Source organism: Anomalospiza imberbis, chromosome 17, assembly GCF_031753505.1.
Source record: "Anomalospiza imberbis isolate Cuckoo-Finch-1a 21T00152 chromosome 17, ASM3175350v1, whole genome shotgun sequence".
NCBI classification, from domain to species: domain Eukaryota; kingdom Metazoa; phylum Chordata; class Aves; order Passeriformes; family Viduidae; genus Anomalospiza; species Anomalospiza imberbis.
In genome coordinates, this window is record NC_089697.1 from 849,138 (window position 1) to 872,474 (window position 23,337).

Genomic DNA, 23,337 nt, shown 5'->3' on the forward strand with positions numbered 1-23,337 from the left:
AGGGTCCTGCACCTGGGGAGGAACAGCCCCAGGCACCTGTACAGGCTGGGGCCAACCTGCTGGGCAGCAGCTTTGTGGAGAAGGACCTGGGGGTCCTGGTGGACAAGAAACGCTCCACGAGCCAGCAGTGTGTTCTTGTGGCCAAGGGGCCACTGGGATCCTGGAAAGCACTGGGAACAGCATTGCCAGCAGGTCCGGCAGGGGATTCAGTCCCTCTGCTCAGCCCTGTGAGGCACATCTGGAGTGCTGTGTCCAGCTCTGGCTCCTCAGCACAGCAGGCACAGGGAGCTCCCGGAGCGGGGCCAGCGGAGGCTGCGCAGCTGAGCAAGGGCCTGGAGCATCTCGGTGCCCAGGAAAGGCTGAGGGAGCTGGGGCTGCTCAGCCTGGAGAGCAGCCCCAGTCAGAGAGGGGCCCTCAGCCCTGGGTGTCCCTGTGTGCAGGGAGGGTCAGAGCAGGGCCCAGGCTCTGCTCCCTGGGGCCCAGCAATGGCACCAGAGGAACGGGCAGGGACTGATGCCCAGGCAGTTCCACCTGGACAAGAGGAAGAAATTCTTTCCTGTGCAGAGACCGAGCCCTGAACAGATTGTCCAGAGAGGCTGTGGAATCGCCAGCTCTGGAGACATTCCAGAACGATCTAGATGCAATCCTCTTCCATGTGCCCTGGGATGACCCTGCGTGAGCAGGGAGGTGGGACTAGATGAGCCACTGTGGTGCCTCCAACCTTACCCATTCTGCGATTCTTTTTGTCTGGCTTAGACAAAAAATCATGGGTTTAACACGTCTTATGTCAACAAAAAGCATGAGATACCAGGCTGATGCAGATCTCAAAGGCTCCAAGTTACAGGACCCAAGGTGGAGCTGATGGATGTATCCAGCTCCTCACAATGCAGCTCGGGCAGTGTCAACACACCCACCTAAAAACACAATACCCCCTAGAGGGAAAGAGCTACCCCCAAATCCTTTCTCTGCAGAAAAACTCTGTTTGAAGTCTTAAAAGTAAAGAAAATGAAAGACAACATCCAGACAAGGAGAAGTGTCTGCACGGAGAGTTCAGAATCTGCCATTTAGGAAATGCTGCCAGAGCCCCTGGCAGGTGCAAAGAGGGCAAAGAGGGAATCCATTCACCACAATGCAGAGTCCCACAGGCTTTCATTTACCTGGCTTTTTCACTCTCTAGGACATTCACCGAAGCCTGCAATTCTGAATTTTGCTGAGCCACTTCTTCCCAGCGATTCCTTTCCCTCTCCAAGGACTCCAGATGCACTTGCAGCTCCTTGTTCAGATTTTCTGCCTCCTCCAGCATCTTCTGGACGTGTTCAACCTCCAACAGCTTCTGCCTGGACTCTTCCTGGGCCTCCCTCACATCCTGCTGGGCTCTCTGGACAGTTGTTTCCCGGGACTCTCGGGAGGCTGCCAGCTGAGATGTCAACTCTCCCACCTCCAGTCAAAGGGAACAAAGCAGTCAGGGGCTGCAGCCACAGCTTGTCACTGTCAGCCACAGCACAGGCTGAGAGGAAAGGCAAAGGACAACTTTTCATTTCTCCCTGTCCTGAGAGCACCAGATTCACACTGGATATGGACAACTTGTTTCAGTCTCTAAGCGGCCCACCACCAAGGGCACCTGAAAAAGCACCTCCCAAACCAAGGCTGGCAAGGAGAGGCCAGCAGGAATCCATGCTGATGGTTGCTGGCCAACAGCCCAGAGGACTAGCCCAGCTGTCCAGAGCAGCAGCTGAGATTCAGCAGAGCACTGTGTGTCCTGCAGAGCAGCTGCCATGGAGCCCCCAGAGCCCAAGACAGCCCCAGGGATCACCCCACCAGCTGCTGCTCTGCCATGGAAAAGCAAGAAGGCCACAGACCCCTCGCTGCATGGCTGCCATGCCAGTGCTGTTTCACTCACCTGCTTTTGTAGAGCCTCCCTCTGCTCAAGGAGCAGATTCATTTCCTCTTTGAGGCCTTGTAGCTGTTCCTTGTGCCTCCTCTTCGCTGCCTGGATTTCACTGTGAGCTTCCTGCAGCTCAGCTTCCAGCTCTACCTCCACATAGTTCCTGGTCATCTGCATCTGAGATATCTGCTGCTGAGCAGCACTCAGCCTGGATTCCAGGCTCTCCTTTGCTGACCTACGAGTTGCACATACGGAGAGACATGAGTTGCTTGCTCCAGACACCCACAGCCGGTTATTCCAGGACTATGTGGCTCAAGATCCTCACACCTGAATATGGGAAATGGGCCACGTGGAAACTCGCCCAGACAAGGCACATTTGTGCCATCTCAACAGCAGAGCAGGGCCCTCTGAGGGACTGCCCAGGCCTTCCCTATGGCCTGGCATAGCACAGACAGCCCAGCCCAACTTGGCCTCAACAGCCAAACCTTCAGTTGCTGATCCTGACCTATGACACTGGCTAGCTGTGTCCAAACAGGCTGGGGCGACGAGCAAAAGCCCAGCCCCTGCTCACAGCCCTTCTCTCATCAGCACTTCCAAGCTGCTCTGCAGGGGGACACAACAGACTCTTGTCCTTGCTGACTGCTGACTTTTTAATGCTCTTGATAATGGACATAAAGGTCCATCATCTTCCAGACACCCTGTATTTATGTGGCTTCAGAACTACTTTGCGTGACACAGTAAAATCTCATGGTCATCTCATAGCAGCACTTGTAAAAAATCAGGACACCCTTTTGTCTGAACAACAACTACCTGAATGCAGAGACTGCAGTTTAAACTCTTGCAAGGTCATGGAGTAGACTTGCCACCTTTATTTTAGTGTTGCGGGCCAAGCAGGCAGTAGCCCGAGGCACTTGTCCTTCTTTACAGAGTGAGAGGGACCATCCAAAGGGAGGTTGGCAGGTTTGGCAGCTGGGTGCCCATCAACAATCAGCAAGAATCCCCAGAGGCTGTTGAGAATTCCAAAGAGCTTTCCCTGCTGCTCTCCAGCCAGCTCTAGGGCCTGTCCCACACTTCTCAAGAGTGTGCTTGGAAGCAGAAAGCCCTCAAGATTTTCAGCAGGAGCCTCTGGCTTCCCCCTGAATGGCAGTGTGCTACTCCCAACGTGCCAAGGTCGGAGCCTGGAATGCTGAAGACAAAGCTTCAGTTCTGAAGATCAGGATCATGTCAGGCTACTTGCTAAGGAATGAGGGATGTTCAATGCCCAGAAGAAGAAACCAAAGCCAAGAGAAACCTGAGGTTTCACTCAGCATCTGCATGGTTTAACTACTACTCAGTTCAGGGCTGGGTGGATTGCTTAGGATTTCCCACAGGAGTGTGCTCGGCGGCAAAAACAGGAGCCCAAGAGAGCTTTGCTGGCTTTAGGTGTCAGAAAAATAACCTTCACATTGTGGCATATTTTTGTTCTTGGGACTCTTCCATATTCTGTCCATGGAATGTAAATAGATCTGAAAAGGTTCTGCTCCCTGCCTTTACCTGGTCTCCTCCAGCTGCCTGGAAAGGTCTTGTTGGAGCCACTCCATGGCTGCCAGTCGGCCCTCAAGGTCAGCCTTCTGGCCCAGCAGCTCCTGCTCTCGGCACACCTGGGCCAGTGCGTGCCCTTGGCCAGAGGATTCCGGGCCTAGCTGCTCCAGAGAGCAGCTCGATGAATCTTGCTCCTGGGAAACCTGGAAGTGGGACAAGGTACAGCTCGAGCCCTTCCTCGGGAGCCCTGTGCAGAGCCAGCCAGTGGCACCTCGCAGGCAGCCAGAGGACAAGGAGCACCTGTGCTCTGGGCTCAAAGTTTCACAGCATCTGCCCTATGCAGCTCTGATAGCCTGGGCTGCCAAAAGCCTCTGGCACTGTTACCTTGGAAGTGCTGTGTCAGGCCCTGCTGGCTTGCCTGGGACCAGACAGCTCCTTCCCAACAAACATCCCCACTCCAAACTCCGTGTTCTCACCCAAAAATACTGCATCTTCTGCAACTGCCACTTGGGAAACAAAATTATTATCTGGATATATTTCATTGCTGGACATTTTCAGGAAGATTTGTGAAAACAAATTTGCCTGCTGAATCAAGGGGAAATATACAGGATTTCCCCCTGCCAGAACAAAATTCTCGTCTAAGTTTCTCCTCCTCACATATTCTACGCAGCTCTCTGCAAGGAGAGGATGCCTCGCCGGGAAATGGCTCTTGTGCTGAGCAGACATTTTGTGACTTGTGGACGCCTGCCTGATGTGGCCAAATCAGAACGTCTACTGTGCATTTGCCCAACCTATCACATTCCCCAGAACTGAGACTGTCTGACAGAGACCATCAGAAACAAAGCCTTCTCTTGCAGCTATCCTGTAACACCCAATCTAAACCTCCTCTGGCACAGCTTGGGGCTGTTTCCTCTTGTCCTGTCCCTTGTTCCCTGGGAGCAGAGCCTGACCCTCACCTGGCTGCAGCTTCCTGTCACAGAGAGCTGTAGAGAGCAAGAAGGTGCCCCCTGAGCCTCCTTTTCTCCAGGCTGAGCCCCCCCAGCTCCCTCAGCTGCTCCTGGTCACACCTGTGCTCCAGACCCTTCCCCAGCTCCGATCCCCGTTTTAGAGGCTCTGTGGCTGCCCAAAGCAACACATTTTGCAGAAGCATGCAACACTTTGCTGATGAACACGCATATCCCTGGCTCATAAATGCATGTGCCGTCTTGAGCCAGGTGTGCACAGCAGTGTGCCCGTCTTCTACTGCCAGCAACAGCATCTGGGCTGATCTGGCTGCCACAACTCCCCCTCCCACAGGTGCTGCCGAGCAATAAGGTGTTCAGAGCCGTGCTAACATCATCCCTCTCCTGCTGCAGCAGATCCCTCTGAAGCTGCAATTCCTCCAATGACTGCCTCTTGACTTCCAGCTCGCTCTGCAACAATGGGTCTTCTCCCTCGAGTGCAGCCAAGTCCTCCAGTGTACAAGAAGGGGCAAGAACAGTTTTCAAGGGAAAACCAGTCTCATTTCCAAAACCAACCTCCATCCTGTCCTGCTGCTCTGCCTGTTCTGCCTGGGCTGATGCTTCCTTCCGCTGCTTGGTGTTCTTCAGATGCAGACACAAGGCTCCTGGCTCCGGGATTCCAGTGCATTGCAGCAGCATTTCCCTGGACATCTCAAGGTTTGCACAGTCACTGCAGAGACAAGGCTCAGTCAGAAGAATCAAGAGGCCTGAAGAGTCAGCAATGCCATTTTCAACACTCCAGGATGGAGCTGGGGGCAGTGGGCTAAGGAAGACCTTTCTCTTTCCCTCCCAAGAAAATCCTCCAGAGGCAAAGGGAAAGGAAGACAGGATTTTGCCTTCCTTCAGTGAGAAGCAGTGGCTGGGCAGGGGCCCGCAAAGAACAGAATTCAGGGAAGCAGCACGGCGAGATGAAGGAGTCTTCTATTCCAACATGGCTCTGCAGCTCCCAGACAGCCTTGGGAGTCACAGTAGAGCATGGAAAAACCAGACAGGACAATGCCTGAGAGCCACACTGAGGACTACACATGGTAGGCAGGTGACTTCTTCACCAGGGACTCCTCTGAACTCCCCGGCCTGGAAGCAGATTGTTTCTGGAATGCAGGAGGAGGAGGAGGAGGAGGAGGAAAGACTCACCTACTGATTTCTTCTAGCAGAGAGTCTATCAGCTGGCAGCGGCTTCTGATCCTCTGGGTTCTCTCCTCCATTTGATCAAAATGCCGCTGCATGCGCCCCCAGTTCTCTGTATCTTCCCGAACCAATTCAAAAGGATGCTGTTCATCAGTGGATGTCAGAGTCGAGAGGATGTTCCCAGGATTGTCGGTGCAGATGATGGAATCGGCCATGCTGTCACTGTCGCCTACCGGCGCCTGAAAGCCCACATCCAGCTGTTAGTCAGGTGTTCTGTTCCCATTCCAAAGCAGCACTGAGATACCTCTTTTCTGATCCCACAAGAACCAACGTCCATTCATGGAGAACCAGTTTCAAAATGCCAGCCAGCTCAGCACACTTTACTCACCTCAGGGGCTCCGGAGGAACGTCCCTGCTGAGAAAGCCCTCGAGCTCCCTGCAAGAGCACGGGGAAGAGCACACTCAGACTGCATGGCTGCCCCTGAGGCAGTCGCCTCTGAGTGCCTCCCAGCCTGTCCCAGAGCACAGCAATTCCAGCTGAGCTCTTCCTCCCCTCCTTGGGAATATTTTCAGCCCAGTAGTTTGACAGCAGCAGAAATGAACATGCTGGAAGGTGTTTCATCACTTCTAAGAACACCAGAAGGGGAGTTGCCCGGAGCCCCAGCCAGTCTGGCCTTGAACACTCCCAGGGATCCAGGGGCAGCCACAGCTTCTCTGGGAAACCTCAAGCCTGGGTGCCAGGGCCTCAGCACCCTCAGAGGGCAGAATTCCCTCCCAGTATCCCATCCATCCCTGCCCTGTATTGGTGGGAAGCTTTTGTCATTTGTCCTGTCCCTGCAGGCCTCTGGCTTAAGTCCATCTCCAGCTCTCATGCAGCCCTTTCATGCATTGGAAGGGGCTCTAAGGTCACCCTGGAACCTTCTCCAGGCTGGACAACCCCAACTCTTGCATCCTTTTCCCTTGCCACTGGTGCTCCAGCCCTTGGAGCATCTTCCTATCATGCTTGTGACCTCCTCTGGGCCACTAGGGATCATTTCAGAGATGTCTGGGAGAAACTCATTCTCGACTCTGGGAAGCACTGAGGCTGTGCTGTAATTTGGGTGAGGGGAAGGCAATGAAAAGCTGCTCCCTTGTTTGTGCCCACAGCCTCTAGCGGGACAAGGATGGAGGAGGAGATGTGGCTGTGCTCTGGGATGGCCAGAAGCCACCCATTCCCTCCCACACCTGTCCCCACAGCGACCACCAAAGCTGCTGCCAGCTCTGGAACAGCCAACTGTTAATCCCTTGCTATTGCCAAAGGGAACTGTTCCCCGAGGCCCAGCCCAGGCCCTCCCAGGTCCCTGCTGGGCTTGGCACAAGGAGAGCAGTGGCTTTCTCACTCACCCGCCGGGTCTCCATCCTCCCCTTGGCACGAGCAGAGAGTAAAAAGCAATGACCAAAGGCCCTTGGACTTAGCAGGGTCTAAACCCCAATATCCAAAGGCCCTTGGCCTTAGCAGGGTCTAAACCCCAATATCCAAAGGCTCTTGGCCTTTGCAGGGTCTAAACCCCAATATCCAAAGGCTCTTGGCCTTTGCAGGGTCTAAACTCCAATATCCAAAGGCCCTTGGACTTAGCAGGGTCTAAACCCCAATATCCAAAGGCCCTTGGCCTTAGCAGGGTCTAAACCCCAATATCCAAAGGCCCTTGGACTTAGCAGGGTCTAAACCCCAATATCCAAAGGCCCTTGGACTTAGCAGGGTCTAAACCCCAACATCCAAAGGCTCTTGGCCTTTGCAGGGTCTAAACCCCAGTGTCCAAAGGCCCTTGGCCTTAGCAGGGTCTAAACCCCAATATCCAAAGGTCCTTGGCCTTTGCAGGGTCTAAACCCCAATATCCAAAGGCCCTTGGCCTTAGCAGGGTCTAAACCCCAATATCCAAAGGTTCTTGGCCTTTGCAGGGTCAATAGCACACAATCCAAGTGCCCTTGGCCTTTGCAAAGTCCAAGCCCCAAAGCTCATGAGCTGTTGACAGCTCCAGGGTCCAAACCCCAATAGCCAGGAGCTGTTGGTTGTCGCCAGGGTCTAAGCCCCAACATTCCATGGCCTTTGTGACAGTTGTCAGGCTCCAACCCCCAACATTCCACAACCTTTGTGACAGTTCTCAGGCTCCAACCCCCAACATTCCATGGCCTTTGTGACAGTTGTCAGGCTCCAACCCCCAACATTCCACAGCCTTTGCAATGGTTACCAGGGTCCATAGCCCAGCATTCCAGGGGCTCTTGGAGATGCCCTCCCTGGCTCTCCCCCCATCCCATCTTCCTGCCGGTCCTGGTGTTAAAAACAGGCGAACTGGAGCCAAGACATTTTAAAAGGCCTGGGCCTGTTTATTAAAAACAAAGACAACTGAAGACGAGGCCCCAGGATAAGCCCAGGGCCTCAGGGGCAAGTCAGAGATCCAAGTAACTCTGTGCTACACAGGGAGTTTCTGTGGATACTGATTCTGCAGAAAGACCCGGGTGCTCGGCACCCAGGGGTTTTTAAAGTCTCTGAAAGGTGCAAGACTGGTGCACTTTTGATCCACTTGTTGATTGGTCCACCTCCTGGTAGCTGGTTGCTCCATAAGACAGCGCATTCCTGGCCTATCATCCTGGAATTCTGAGGCACTATTGGCTGGTTAGTCCCCCAGTCATAGGTTGAGTTGCTGACATCGCTCCATGATGTAACCCGTCTAGAAGATTCTTGCCTTGACACCTTTTCCGACCCCTCTTTTCCGTGATTGACAGCTATGCACGCACACTTGACCGACAATACCTTTAACTTTGTAACTCACTACATCAATTCCAACAATTAATTATATTAATTAGCAATTCATTACAACTCATTAAAACGATGAACTATTATTAAGCCGGCCTATTAAAACAAATTTATTTATACCACTGGCACGGGCCCTGCCTCCCCCGTGTCCCCAGAGCCCTGTTGGGCAGCTGGGCAGGGACCTGGCTCATAACATGAGTTCAAAGTTGCTGGTGCAGACAGTGTCAGTTTTAAGGCTCAGCGTTCTCAAGACCTGCAGGCTCTTTAGGGATGCGCTTGGTTCCTGAGTTACAGGAATTCTTCTGTCTTTCCTGACAAAGGAGAGATGGAAGAAAAAGCCTGCAAAGGTTCTTGCTGCTTACAAATATTCATGGAAAGTAAAGCTTTGCCTTTAGAAAAGCCACATGAGGAGGAAGAATGGTGTTTCAGGGGCTTTTCAAATTCCTACAGAGAAATGCCAAGAGCTGCAGTTTTTAAGGCTCATAAAAGTGATTAAGAATGCTGAGACAACCACGAGTGCATTTTTTTTCCTCTGCTCTCTGTTTGGCAATATATCACTAGGTTTTCTAGGCAGAAGAAAAGTCTTGCTGCTTACATCAGAGATTCCTCTCTAGGAACAGACCTTCAAGAACTAAATGAGCCTGCTTGTAAAAGCTTTGGCAGGTATTTTTTGCCCTCATCTTCGATAGCGTTCGTCTGTGACCTAGGGAGGAATTTTGTGCCCCAGTTGACAGGAATTGGCTTCTGAGCAGGGCACAAATCCTGCGTGGAAGAGAAGAGCTGCACCTGCCTTCTGCAGGGCCTGTCTCTCCAGAGACGGACAGCCCCTGGATGTCACTGCCAAGTTAAGGTTCAGAGACCGATGCAGCTTCAAGTGTCTGCTTCCACAAGAGCAGTTTTGGGCTCCTTGAGCAGAGCTGCAAAGGAGCAGGACAGCTCCTGCTGAAGGTCTGACAGCTCCTGCCTGGTCCTTGCACAGCTCTCAGTGTAGTTCTGCCGGTGGTCCTGTCGGTCTTGGGCCAGCTGTGACTGCAGCAGGGACACCTGAAAGAGGCACAAGGCCCGGCTCAGACAAGCCCACGCTGGCAGGAGCACCTGCAGCCCCATGGTACCGGCTCTCGGGGCAGACACAGCCTCCAACTCCAGCCCTCACCAACTCTCTGCCCTGGGGCAAGGGGAAGGGAACAGGCTCCCACACAGAGCAGAGCTCAGATGATCAACAGGTCCAGTTCAAGGCTGGCAAAGCCTTCCCACGGACATCCCTCAGCCACCACAGGTCTGTTAGAGAGAGTTCCGAGGGGATTTAGGAACCCAACTCTGATTTCCAAAGCACACATTTGGGCCACCGAGCCCTTTTTCCACAGGCTGTGCCTCAGCACGAGGGCTGCTGCTCCCTTCAGTTCCTGGAGGACTCTTCTACTTGAGCTGCTCAACAGCCAGCCCAAGCATGAGGGGAATGTGGTGCTTGGGGTTTCCTGGTACTTTCTTGAGGCATTTGAGCACCCCAAGCCCCATATTACACGTCCCCCTTTTATACTGATATGTTAATTATGGCTTTAACTGATTTATATTTATTGATATTTATTATGCCTCTACTCAATTTTACTTAATTTTCAGGGATTCTTAAAGGGCCTTTGGGGTTTTTCTTGGTCTTGCCACGTTTCAGTGCACAGTCTGCCTTTCCCACACTCCATTGTCTAAATGGAACTAAAATATAGCCTGAAATATTTCCTACTTATTCAAATTTATTCCATTTTGGTCAGTTTTGTGTAAATTTCGAGGAGGTTTTGAGGCTTTTTGGGGTCATTTTGCATACCCTCCCAGCCAATCCCTGAGGGCACTTTTCCCCATTGTCACTCACTGAGGGGGGTTGGGCTGAGGCCGGAACTCCTCCCCGCCCTCCCCTTGCCCATCACTGCCGCCGCTCCCCTGCCTCGCTGCCAGTGGCCCCTTGTGACTCTGAACTTTGCCCAGCTGCCCCAGTCTGGACTGGTTTATGCTGGTTTATTCTCCCCCCTGCCCAGGTAGTGGAGTTCCAGCACCCCCCACCGCCCAGAGCGTCAAATTCACGTGGCTCGAGGGTCGTGTCCACAAAGGAGACAGAGGAGTCCTGTAAAAGTCCCTTGGCTGGAACAAAGGGAGGGAGTCCATCAGGGTCTCTCTCAATTAGCTGGAGCAAGCAGCCTTCTTTTCTCCTTTCCCGGCTGCATTTTCTCCTCAGTCCCTTTCCCCCTTGGCTGAGCTACTTGGGAGGTACTCGGGACTTCCCGATCCGCCTATCCGTGTCCCCCTTAGTATGTGCCCTCTGTAAGACACACAAGCCATGATCATTGCAATCAGCTGAATCCATTAATTTATTTTAGAAAGCTTTACTAATTGCCATGGACTTCTTCTCAGGGAAGAAGAATAAAGACTTAATAGGGTTTTGAATATTAACTTTGTGAGAAATTATGCTCACTTTTAAAATTCCAAAGGTTCATTAAACCTGAACAAAATTGCAGCAAAAGTCTGTGTAAAATGACTACATAATATTGGCTTTCACCTTTACGTATTAGCTTTTGCATGTGGTCAGTGATTATAAGTATTTAGAAATAGTACCAATTGTAACTCTTTTTAGCTGCTTGTGAATATAATAGAATCTATCAGCTTAAGTGTGCACTGTATTGCTCATAGAAATAGTGTAATGAATATAATATCTGTGTAGCAGTTATGGAAATAAGAGTGTGATGAACGTATTGTAGAATAGAAAAGGCTTTTGTGTAACTAAGAAGAACAATGTAAGGCCGTCCACTGACCGACCCGTCCAAGTGATAAGATAACCGTCACACAAACCAGAGCACCGGAGGACAATTAGAGAATGCCATGTTCCATTTAAGGAGGACACACTAAATCCTTAACAGAGGATGTAAAACAGCAGGATGGAGACACAAGAAGAAATAAAATATATTGACCTGATACCCAGGATGTTATGCAGACAAGCCGGAGTGTGAAGAAATCAAACAAAGGAGTTCCCGAAACCTCAGAAAGTTCAAAAGAATGTTTGACTAATGTACAAAACACACGAATATGCATGTATCTCGGTGATGTAACTGTATAAAGGTGATGAAGGTGATGTCACCTTCTCCAGACCCCCAAAACCTCCCCAGAGACCCCCCAACCCTTGCTGCACTGGTGGATGAATGGCTCTATGTGTTTGGAGGTGGGGAGGGGGCTCGGGGGTCCTGGGTGAATCCTAGGGGGATTTGGGGCAGCTACAAGACAAGGGGGCCTGGGGAGTTTGGGGGAGTCAGGGAAAATTCAGAATGGGGGCAAGGTGGTGGCGTCTGGGGGGCTGGGGTTGGCAGCTCTACATGACTGGAGGTCAGGAGGAGCCCTGAGGGGCGTTCTAGGGGGGTTTAGGGAAGGTTTTGGGGTTCTACAGGATGGAGGGGGGCTGGAGGGGTTGGAGGTGCTGGAGGAATTTGGGGACGGGTGGTTGGGGGCTTTTGAAGGGCTGGGAGACAACTGGGTCTCCTTGTTTGGAGATGGGGAGGAGCTTCAGGGAGTCTGAGGGGAGCTCTGGGGAACTTTGGGCAGGGCTAAATGGGCTGGGAGAGCTTCAGGGGATCTGGGGGGGCTGGAGGACATTTGGAATAGGGGAGATATGGGAGGGCTGGGGTGGCTGGTGGGCGACTTGCTCTATATCTTCGGAGGTGTGGAGGGGGCTGGGGAGGCTGATTTTGGGGCCCCTCCTGATTTTTGGGCGGGGACCACACAGCTCAGGCCATTTTCTCCTCTCATCTGGGTGGGGGCTTTAGGGGTCCCAACTTCTTAGGGTCCAGGGTCCCTTCCTGATTTTGGGGTCCCCTCCCCAGGCTGCACATCTGAGGATGTTTTCTCCTCAGAGCTGTTCCAGTTCCCGCTGTGAGGGGGGGCCCTTGGGAGCGGTTGGGGCTTGGGGGAGGGGGAAGCCCTCCACCTGCCCACCACCAGCTACTCCATGGTCTTCCACCCCCCTCCCACACCCTCATCCTCGGTGGGTGGCACTCCACTGCCGGGGGGGATCTGGGGAGGATCCTGGGGGCTCTGTGGGGGAAGATATGGGGGACACTGGCTCTCCACCATCAGGTACAAGCCATCCTGGGGCAGTCCTAGGGCAGGGCTCGGGGGATCTCTGGCTATCTGGAGGGGGCTGAGAGGGTCCTTCAGGGGTCTGGTAGGGGAAACAGGGGGAGATATGGGGGGAATATGAGGGAATACAGGAAGCTATGGGGTCCCGAGTGGGGATATGGCTGGAGAAATGGGGGGGGATACAGGGGGTACAGGGTCCTGGGGGCCTCATGGAAGGGAGACATAGGAGAGATATGAGAGGCACAGGGAGCTGAGGACTCCTTGAGGGGATTCAGGCAGTCCTGGATGGGCTGGGAAGAGATATATGGGAGGCAGATGGGTAGTACAGAGTCCTGGGTGGGAGATATAGGAGGGGAGATGGTCGGGTCCTGGGTGGCTCTGGGGAGGTCCTGGGAGATCCTGGGGGCTTCTGAGCAGGTTGTGGGAGCAGACTGCGGGGGAGAGATGGGGGAACAGGGAAAATGCGTGGATGCAGTTTGGCCTGGTTTGGAGGAAGCACAAGCAAGGCCTTATGGATAAACTCTTTATTGATGGAACAAGGGTGTGAAGTTTGCTGTCTAGAGGCCCTTCAGCTCTCCTGCCACACGCCTTGCTCGCCTCAGACGAGCTTTGAGTGCACTGATCTGTGCCGTGCTCTGTCCTGGGCAGGGGGCGTTGGACCCTCCGGAGGGATGGGCTGTGGGGAAAACTGTGGGTCCAAGGAGGGGAGAGTGTCCTCAGCAGCACAGCTCTCCTCTCTGCCTTGGCACGTGGCTGGGTTTGGGACAGGCCATTGGAAATTCTGCCTGCAGGTTGGTGCAGGCCTATGCCGAACAACCCACCCTAATACAGACTGAACGATCCAATTTGCCATGGTCCTTATGTCCCAAGTGTTGCCTGAGATTGCTGGATTCCTTTCTCTCACCAAGTTCCCCTTCACCATTGCTGGATACTCGGGCTCCATGGTTTTGGCATAGCCTGTCCCTTTTGCATGGAGCTGTGTTCCTAAGGCAGGCAGCTTTACTCCCGTGCTTTCTTCCTGGCTCTGTTTTTCAGATGCTCCAGGGAATCCTGGTGGCATCTGTCCTCTGGAGACCTTACCCTTGGGAAGCTTCAGGATTTTGGTGTAGTCACAGCTGGAGTCTCCTCCAAACTGAGAAGCTACCATGGATTTCTAGAGGCAGGGAATATTCTTGACAACTTGGATGGTGAGATAGTCAAGGCAAGCGTGTAAACGTCCTCTGTCTGTTTCAGCTTCCTTGGGTGTGTCTGCTTGGGTGGCTCCTCCATCAACAAGCTGCTCCTTCTGCCTGGCTGCCCTCCCTGACTCAGAAGCTTTGGACTCCAGATGGTCCCCCAAGATCTCCAACACCATCGCTAGAAGCTCCTTGGCCACCAGTTCTATTTCCTGTTGGCGGTCTAGTGGTGGCTCTGCAGGCTCTGTTCTCACAGAGCTGCCAAAAACTCTTCCTCTGATCCCCTGAGCAGTGTTTCTTAAGACACTGACACGCTGGTCCCAAGGAACCTTCTGCCTCGCAAACACTTTGTACACAATGGTCTCAACCAGCTCTTGGAGCTTCTGGCCTTCTGCTGTGGTCAGCTGCTCAAAGACAGCTTTAAAGAGGCCATTGGCAGTGTTGTCCGGCTTCCTCTGGGAGCCAGCGGCTCTGCTGGCATCTTCCTGAGCCAGCTCAGCTGTGGAGTGGGTTTGGCCCTTGTCTAAAGGTGCTTTCACTCTTCTGAATCTCCCTGATTTCAGGGGGGTCTCTTTGCTCTTCTGTGGAGGTGGGCAGGAAGGTTTCTGAGGCTGCAGCTGCCGCTGTGCCCTGCAGGAAGTGTCAGTGGTTCCTGACAGTTTGGGACCATCCTTTAATTTGGCCAAAAGTGGCAGAAGCCCTTCCAGAAAGGTGACACCAGGTTGTGGGTCATGGCGCCTGGACAAGCACTCAGCCCCTGCGTGCTGAGGATTCCTGCGGGCCCAGGCCGGCACTCTGCTTCAGCCAGGCCACGAGGGCAGGAGAGAAGGGCTTCCCTCAGCACGGGGTGTGCCTGCACATGGCCCTGCTGCCCGTGCCCAGCTCAGCGCCCTGCGCTGGCTCAGCTCCCAGCCGTGGAGTCCTTTCCACACCACAGCACCCAGCCCAGCAGCACAGCCCTGCACAGTCCCATGGCCCTGAACACAACGCTTTGCCTACCTCTTGCCGCCCCAAGATCTGCTCCGACTGCAGCTTGGTCCTGGTCAGGCACTGCCTGCACTCGTTGAACTCCTTCACAGTGCAAATCACCTGTGGAGGGACGAGGACAGAATCCCCCAGAAACTGTCAAGCCATGCTGTCAGCCTTCCCCAAAACAGCCTGACCTCAGTGGGAGAGGAGCTGCCCCCAAGCCCTCCCCCCATACCCTGGTGTTGGGGCCACTGATGTCCCCCCAGCCAGGGCTGAAGAGGCAGCGTGGGGCAGGCTGAGAAGGGCAGGACTGGGGCTTGCCAGGGCGATGTTGGCGCTGCTTCTGCTCCCAGAGACACCAGCGCACGGCTCTGTCCTCTGGCAGCAGCAGGCGGCTGCAGCAGGGGCTGTGGGAGCCCTGCTTGAAGAGGGCTGTTCTTGATCAGCCTGATGTCCAAACCTACCTTGTTGTCACTGGTGCTGCAGCCCTGTTTCTTCAGCATCCGCAGGATGTCCTTGCGCTTGTGGTAGTCCTGAAGGTGGGGGTCATGCAGGCAGTTGTATTGCAGGTTCAGGTGGTGCATGTAGGGGTCGTCCAGACTGAAAGAAGGACATTGCCAGTGAAGCTGTAAGAGACATTTCCCAGAGTATGAAGGAGGCCGGAGAGCTGTAAAGAGGTGCCATGCGGTACCTGTGGAAAGAGCAAGGTACTTTGAAGACCAACACTTTGAAGACCATCCTTCTGAAGACACAGAGACCCTCACAGAAAGACTGCGGGGCCGTGCTGGGCCAGGCTGGGCTGTGATGGGATGGGCTGAGGGAGAGAAAACAAACCCCAGCAGCAAATAGACACCTTAGGCCACCAGGAAGAACTGCTGACCCACCCACAAATGAACCTTCCAGCTGAAAAGGTCAGGCCCAGTGCTTCAAATGCAGACAGTGGAGAGGGGATGAAACCAGTCTCCTCGGGTTAGGCAGGCTCAAGGGCTGTGTCAGCCTGGAGCTTCCCTCTGCTGCCCAGCCCTGCCTGACTGTAGGGCTGCAGCTCCTGCTGTAGAGGAGGTGGCCACAAGAACTTCTGTGCATGATGAGGACCCCATGAAAGAGGAGAGCTTTTCTGCGCTCTTTTATTTCCTTACCTTTTCCCCCAGCTTTCCCTTGCAGAAGACAGAGTTGGACTTGGGCTTCACCTAGATCTTGACTCCGAGTGGGAGGTCCAGCAGGTCAGAATCCATCAGCCCGGTGGCTCAGTCTCCCAGGTGTGGCGTTCCGGGGCCAATCTGTGAAGACACAGACACTTGGGCAGTAGCTCAAGAAGCCTCCTGCACAGCAGGTGCAGGAGAAGGAGCTGAGGCTCTTGAGGGTCCTTAGGCCTAGAGCAGACCCGCAAGCCCCAGGCTCAGCGGCTGAGCTCTCTCTATCAGCCCACTGCTTTCCTCCCCGTCATTCCCAGTGCACTCAGCAGTGCCTCTGCCTTTTGGCAGGACACCAGCAGTGAGATGGAGCTCCACAGCTCCTTCCAAGAGCTCTTGTGGTGCTCCTGTCCACAGGCCCCTTCCCCCCTCCCCTGTTGTGTCATTCTGCCAGGCAAAGCTTCCTCACCAACAGGAAGGAATGGGAGGAATTGCCACGCCAAAGATGCCCAGTTTGGGGGCTGCTTTTCCTCCTTTCCCTTTTTAGGGCTTCTTCCCTGTCATGGCCAAGCAGCAACGGCTGGGGAAATTGCAGCAAACTGGATATTTGGCCCATCCCTGGCAACATGAGATTCCTTGGTCATGTTTTGAGAAAGAGAAGAGAAGCACGGGCTGAGGGAAAGCCTTCTCCTCCCCTTTCCTCAGGATCCCCTTCAGCCCAGACACCTCTCTGCTGCCTTCCCAGTCTCCCCTGCTCTGGCTTCTGCTGTTCCTGTCTGCTCTTGTGATGAATGCTTTGATCAAATAATCAGATCATATAAAAGGGTTACTATGATTATAAGTAGACAGTCGTGAAGTATAAGGTATAGAAATGTCAGGAGCGCTGTGTTTGGAATGTAACTGGTGAAACCTCCCCAGGAAGTTACTGGACCCTTCTGTTGCAGTCACGCTCACCAGTAACACTGCTTGGAAACCCACTATCCTTCCCATCTTGATTTTAAGATTAAGGATTCCAGTCAGTAGACCTCAGGAGAGATGAGCAATGATTGGTTTAGAATATTGACGAAGTTATTAACTCTTAGAACCAATCAATGTAAAGGTTAAATTTAAGAGTGGGCATAGTATGCGCAGTATGTAAAAGAAGGCACATAATGATGATTCAGCAGAAAAAGTAAATAAAATGGATGGGTTTTGTTTGTTAAGTGGAACACATTTCCAGAGGAGTTACCCCTGTGTTCCCAGCACCTGAATAAAGAAGTGTCTGCTTATTCACATCAAATTGGTATTGGATAAGTTCCCTTTTTCCTGTTTGGTGACACTCTCTGTTCCTACCCCTTCTTGGCTGGATGTGGCGAGGTCTCTGGCGCCCGTTCCTCCAGCCTGTCTGGTTCCTTGGGGCAGCTTTCACCCTACAGAGCCCTGCCAGCCTCGCTCTTTGCACAAAGGCAAGAGACAGGCAGAGCAATCTGTTGGAGGTGCAGTGATTGATCACCACGGGGCTCTAGGGAAACAGCGAGGGGCGCAGCCCAGGGACACTGTTCCTCTGCTCCCAAAGCAGTTCCTGGCACACGCTCCAACTGCAGCTCTTCTCCAGCTTGGCCAGGGGAGGAGCAGCATTGGCTGTGCCCCACCTTCCCTGGGCCACGTGGACTGCTCAGCCACGAGGGCCGTGAGCCCCGCAGCGCGTTCACGCACACCCGCAGCTGGGGCAGTGCTCAGGCAGCTCCAGCAGCTCCAGCGTGCGGTCCCGGAGGCCGAGTGGGCGGTCCTGTGTGCAGTTCCTCGGCAGCTGCAAAGCACAGGTGCTGAGGAATACACCTGGTGCAGGTAGCTCGGGGTGCAGCTGCAGTGCCAGCTCCAGGCTGAGCTCTGGCTGGCAGGAGCCCAAGGGAAGAGCCCGTGACCTGCTGACCCTTGGCAGGACAAAGAGCCCAAGGACCTGTGGCACAGCCAGAGACAGTGGCCGCTCAGAGACAGGGCAGATGCCAAGCCTCGGGAGGAAGAGCTGAGACTTTGATGTGCTCTGACCGTGAAGGCGTAACAGCCCAGGGGTTCGAGGTCCCTCCCTGGAGGCACCGGCTCGGGCTATTTCTGTGTTCCTGTGCTGCAAATAAATTGTTTTTTGGAATGAGACACGTGAGACTCTGCTGTGGGAAACCTGGCCTGACTGTGTGAGAGTGGGGGGAGTGCAGGGAGTCAATGGGGGCACCCTTTGGCTCACCTGAGCCACCCACTGCAAAGGGGATTTGGTCCCCGCAGGAACAGTCTGGTGATGGGAGTGTGAATGCCAGAGTGCCTCGGGGATGCTCAGACAGGGAAGTTTCCTTAACAACAGGGCTGCCTGAGAGCTGGAGCAGAGCCCAGGCCGTGCATCCGCTGGGCTCTGCCCGTAAGAAACCGGGCAAGGTGCAGCAGGGTTCCCTGGTGTGGCAGGGCATCTCCCCTGCCACGAGAGCTTATCTATTGCTTGTTCTTGCCAATTGGTGGGATAACTCTCTCAAGACCCCTTGTCTCGTCTTAAGTAGTCCATTGTGCTGTTTCTCTTTCTGTCCTAGGGTGATGTTATGATGCTTGTATCCCCAGTCGTCTGTTCTGTTTATGCTGGATATTGTATTCAGTGCCTTCAAGACTGGTTCTGAGAGCAAAGGAGGGGAGAAGACGAAGCACGGAGTTTGTTACCAGATCGCACTCCTCCACATTCTGCTTGACTGTGTTGTCTGGGCACAAATGGAGCAGAACAGAGCGCTCCTTTGCTTTTTAGTTAGTTTAGCTAGCTGAGGCAGTGAAGTTTTCCCTGGACTGTCTTTCTTTCTTTCCCTTTTCCTGGAACCATTCGAACCTGCTCTGGACCAGGACCCGGGGAGCACCGAGAGCTCGCACTTTGTGGCCTACTCTGGGCAGCAGCCTTTCCCAGTGCCAGAGGGACTGATAACAGAGCGAGCAGCCACAGGAGAGACTTTCTGAATTTGTCATCTCTTCAGAGCAGCAAATGAGTTTTGTCATCTGGTATTGTTCATTTTTTTGTGCGGGACAGTGCTTTGCCTGTTAAATAAACAGGTTTTCTCCACTTCTTGCTGAGGAAATTTTTCCCGAACCGGTTGCGGGAAGAGGGCTGTGGGGGTTTTCTGTCTGGGTGGGAGCGGGGGCTTTTGGAGCTTTTCTCCCAGATTTGCCCTAAACCAGGTCAAATGATTGGTGCACAATGTGTGGCTTGAGAGAGTGGGAAAAAACCCTGTTGTGACTGTATTTTGGTTGCAATTACTCTGTATTGGGATAAAGCAGTTAGTAGCCATGTTGTTTGAATTCATGATGTCTCTTGGGGTGGAGGCTTGCATGTGTTTCTGGTCCTTGGGTTTTTTTGAGGTTTTAATACAACTATGCTCCCTAGGTTTATTTTCTTATGTAGAAATAGCTCCAGTATTGTAGGAATTTGCCCCCTGTTGGCAGAGCAACCAAATGATCTCCTTAAAAAGGCAAAAAGCCCAGAAGTTTCTCTTCTCAATTTTGTAAGGAGACACCTCATAGGATCTTTGGGACTTCACCTCAAACCTAGGGCTACCCAATTGGACAGAGGCCAAAAGGTCTCATGAAGGTAATTCACTAGAAAAAGAAGAGAACAAAGGAAATAATTGCTTTTGTGGGGTGTTTTGGTAGGCGCAAGAGCCTCTTGCCCCTGACATGGTTTTTCTCTATAAGAGCTTTGTTATTCTGCCTTTTATTAAAACTTTTCTGCTTCCAACCCTTCCTCAGAAGCCATCCTGCTAATTTTATGCCATTCGAGGTAGCTGAGCTATCTTGGTTTTGATAGGTTCTCTGAGAGCTCATAAGAGCTGACTTGAGGAGAAACCCATCACGGTATTGTCCCTAATACGTAGTTTTTGCAATAGAGGGGCACAGACTCGAATAGCTATTGGGTTGGGCTTGGTGGTAATGGCTTGTAGGAAGTTTATAAAGATGCTGGAGTCTGTTCCAGGTAGGTATGGTTCCTGATTATGGTTATGCAGCCAGTTTGTTAGAGGAGGAGCAGGGGATGAGGCTTTTCAGCCTTTGCTTTCCTTCTTCTCCTCTGAATCTGTTACATCACTATTGGAGAATGTTCAGTTTCCCCTGAATGGTAAAGTGTTGCGGTGTGTCTCCTCCCTCCCAGAGGTAACCCTCTCCCCCCACCCCAACCCCCATGAGCCCTGGCTGTGAGACAGGGGGTCCAGGGGGTCGAGTGATTGGCAGATTTGAAAGATACCCCCTGCCCCCTGTGGCTATTGGTAGACCTAAGTGCCCCTTCTCCCCTGGCACCCCTCCCCCTCACCTGGTTGGTGGCGACCTGTCCCTGCCCCTCCCCTTACCCCCGGGTTAAAAGGACAATCCAGCCACGTGGCCGCCCCTTCTGTTGGAGCTGCCACCAGGTCCACAACTCTGTAGCTGAAATAAAGACTCTGGATCAAGCTCTAGCAGAAGTGCCTCCTTTCTTCACCATCGCCTGAAGCCTCTCCACTGAGGAATATCGCTCGCAGCCTCTGAGTAACCCAAGGGTGTCACTGGGGAGGAAACATCCCAGCTGCCGCCATTGGACTCAGCAGCAAGGCAAGCCCGGGCAGGTCTCTGTCGGAATATTGGGAACCCCAATATTTGGCGCCCACTCGTGGGGCAAAAACTCGGCCCTGCGACCAGACGGAGACCCATCTGAGCTTCGCAAGACCACCGAGAGAGTTTCTGGCAGCTTGGCGTTCACTGGCAGGGCTTTGGACGTAGCTCTCCAGCACAGACTTGGATTAAAAAAGTCTCCGGAACGTTTTGCACCTCGGAGAAGAAAAGCTCCTTTCTGGTGAACCAACTTCTCAGAGGAGGACAGGGTAGCTTCTCCAGCCCCGGGGAGGTCCTGTTCAGGTGAAGAGAAAACCTCGACAGACCAAGGAGCCTTCGCACCGATCTGGGTGAGTATTTCCACTCCACGGGGGGGTGGGAAGCTCAAAGGGAAATCCCTGCGGAGGGATCCCGTCTTTTTCGCCCTTATTAGGGCAGGTTTAGGCTACGGAGCCCCGCAGAATCGGGAACAGCAGCACGTGTGGCTCAGCTTTGTACGGCGCGGCTTTGCCGTTTTTAGAAGCCGCGGGAAGCTTTGCTGAGCGGCCGGGAGGAGCGGCGGGCTCCGCCCGTGCCTCTCTCGGCGCGAGTTTATCGGCGGGGGTGGAGCGCGGGGGGTCCGCGCGGCAGTGGCACCCGGCAGCGCGACCGCGGCTTTCGCTTCCTCGGTGCGAGCGGGCGGCGCGGCTCAGCCACGTGGCGCGCGGGAGTCAGCAGGAGCTGCCGGCGGCAGTTTAAAGCTCGCAGAAGCTGCTGCTTTGTGCAGGGCTGAAAGCCACGTGGGTGTTCGCTTCCTGACTGCGGTTTTTGGAATTCGGTTGCGATTTTGGCTTTGTTTTAGGTCAGTGGGGTTTGTGTAGTGCTTGTAACATCTAAGATGGGGTCCAAACTTAGTACTACACAAAAAGGAGTTTATTATGAGATTTTAGGAATTTTAGCTGGTGGAAATGTGTCGTTTTCTAAGGGAAAATTGAAGCAGTTTATAAGATGGCTTTTTCTCCACTTCCCACAAGTCTCACCCGAGGATGTCCGCAGCACCCAGTTCTGGGACACTGTTGGACGCGAATTGGTAAAAATTGGAAAATCTGGAAATACTTCTACTGCTCAATTTGTGTTTTGGAGTTTGCAAATTCGATCTGCTTTGCCCAAACAAAGGGAAGTGAAGGAAAAGCCAAACAGCAACGATTGTGTCTCTGCTCTCCCTATTCCCCCTCACCCCAATTCCCAACCCTGTACCCCAAAACTTCGTATTTTAAAGGGAACAGAATCTGCTCACGCCCAGGAAGCTGGTCTCCCTGAGCACTTTAAAATGTCCGAGACCCCCTGTCCACGAGGTTCTGGCCAGACCGAGTGGAATTCTCCCCCAACCCTTGTCTCCCCAGCTCAGAAACCCCGAGCACGTGTTGGTTTTTCAGAGAGCAGTGATTTCAAAGATGGCTCCCAGTCACCAGAGAGCCCACAAAATGGCGGATGCCACATGGCAATATCTCCCACCTGGTCTTCTCCTTCCCATGATCCCCCTTGGCATCCCAAAAATCCTTTCTTACCCATCACCCCTGCTAATCCTCGTGATACCTTACCTCCCCCACCCTTTCTGTCACTCCCTCAGCGCCGCCCCCATACCCTCCCCAGGGGGCGTCTACTGACCTGATGTCACCAGGCGTCCCCGCCCACCGTTCCCACAGTGTCCCCGCCCCCTGCCAACCCCCTGTCCCCGCCCCCCGTTCCCACGGTCTCCCCGCCCCCTCCCCGGGTTCCCACGGTGGGAACACGCCCACTGCTTGTCCCTGTACCCCTACAGGTGATCCCAATGCTTGCAATTCAAACCATAGGGAACAGGGAACCGCAGACCCAATACAGGGTCCCCTTTTCTCACTTGCTCCTGTTACATATCAGCAAGCAGGGCAAGCGGGAGGAGCCACAACTGCTAATTGGAGAAATTTTGCCCAACAAATAATAAAAGAAATTTGCAAAATTCATAACCAATACGGCTCACACAGCCCATACTTCCGTGGCCTTTTAAATGCTGAATTAAGCAGAGCTGTAGTGGTCCCGTATGACTTAAAACAGCTTTTTGCATGTCTCATGACCACTACAGAATTCAAATTATGGGAAATTACATGGAAACAATTGCTGAAAGAGGCTCTCCCAGCCTTGCATGCTGATCCTAAAACGGCAAAAGATGTCAATGGTCTCCCAATTACCATTGAGCATCTCTCTGGTGAGGGTCAATGGTCTTTGGCCCCAGTCCAAGCTGCAACAATCCCTGTAGAAGTCCTTGAGAGAGTCAAAGAAGCAGCTGAAAAGGCCTTCTTTACTCTTCAACTTGATGGGCCTCTAGAGCCTTATAGTAAGATCAAACAGCTACCATCAGAGCCTTTCTCAAAATTTGTAGAAAGATTGACCAGAGCGATTGAAGTCCAAGTTAGGAAAGAGAATGCGAGGGAAGAAGTTTTGGAGGAAATGGCATTGGCAAATGCTAATGAACAATGTCGAACTGCAATTTTAAGCTTACCTCTAGACCCGCCTCCTACTCTAAACGATATGCTTCTAGTCTGTAGCAGGAAAGTGCCTCTGATGAGTGTTGCTCAGGACACCAGACCAAAGCCGCTGCCAAGACCACCACAGAGAGTCGCTGTTGCCAGCCCTGCACCCGTTCCATCAGCACAGCGACACACTGGGCAGCAGCGAAGACCAGCAACAGTGGACCCTACAAAGCCATGCATGCTTTGTAGGAACCTTGGGCACTGGGCTCACCAGTGTCCCCTGAAAAGACAGTTTGATGAATTTGTAAATAGCAGGGAAAGAGAACTACAAGCTCTCCCAGAGGGTCAACAACGACAAAAAAAACTGAGGGGGAAGCGCCGGCCTGCCAGGCGTGCAGACACAAAAAGAGCAGGCCAAGGGAATGAGGGAGGTGGGAAACACCAAGCGCGCGGTGACGTCTCAATTTCTCTAAGCGAAGCAGGTGCTTCAAAGACCACTTCTGCTGGTCCACCACCAAACGTGACAGCAAACAGCCTTTGCTATGACTTAGGCA